Source organism: Aptenodytes forsteri, unplaced genomic scaffold, assembly GCF_000699145.1.
Source record: "Aptenodytes forsteri isolate BGI_AS27 unplaced genomic scaffold, ASM69914v1 C12826298, whole genome shotgun sequence".
Taxonomy (NCBI): Eukaryota; Metazoa; Chordata; class Aves; order Sphenisciformes; family Spheniscidae; genus Aptenodytes; species Aptenodytes forsteri.
This window is the reverse complement of record NW_008798872.1, coordinates 1-295: the sequence shown is the minus strand read 5'-3', so window position 1 is coordinate 295 and position 295 is coordinate 1. Positions and strand designations below refer to the sequence as shown.

Sequence of the window (295 nt, the reverse complement as noted above, 5' to 3'; positions counted from 1 at the left end):
CTCCCCGTCGGGGAATCGAACCCCGGTCTCCCGCGTGACAGGCGGGGATACTCACCACTATACTAACGAGGAGCGGGAACACCTCCCCCAAGCTCATTATTTGAGCGACCCTCCCGCACACCCCGCCCGCCCCCTCACGGAGCGTGTTAACTGTCCCGCTGTCGCTCTTCCACTGACGCCCTCGCAGGGGCCGCCGGTTTTCTCTCCTGTCCCTCTACTGCTTTTGGGGCAGGTCACTGTGGTTGCTCTGGCTGTAACAATCCAACCCCGGCAGCACAGAGAGGCTGCTCAAAAT

General features: G+C 62.0%; 1 non-coding gene across 1 annotated transcript; it reads right to left on the bottom strand.

The window, feature by feature from the left end:
- TRNAD-GUC lies at positions 1-72 on the bottom strand. The gene has a single exon. It is a non-coding gene; the product is annotated as a tRNA-Asp (tRNA).
- Positions 73-295: the final 223 nt, after the last annotated feature.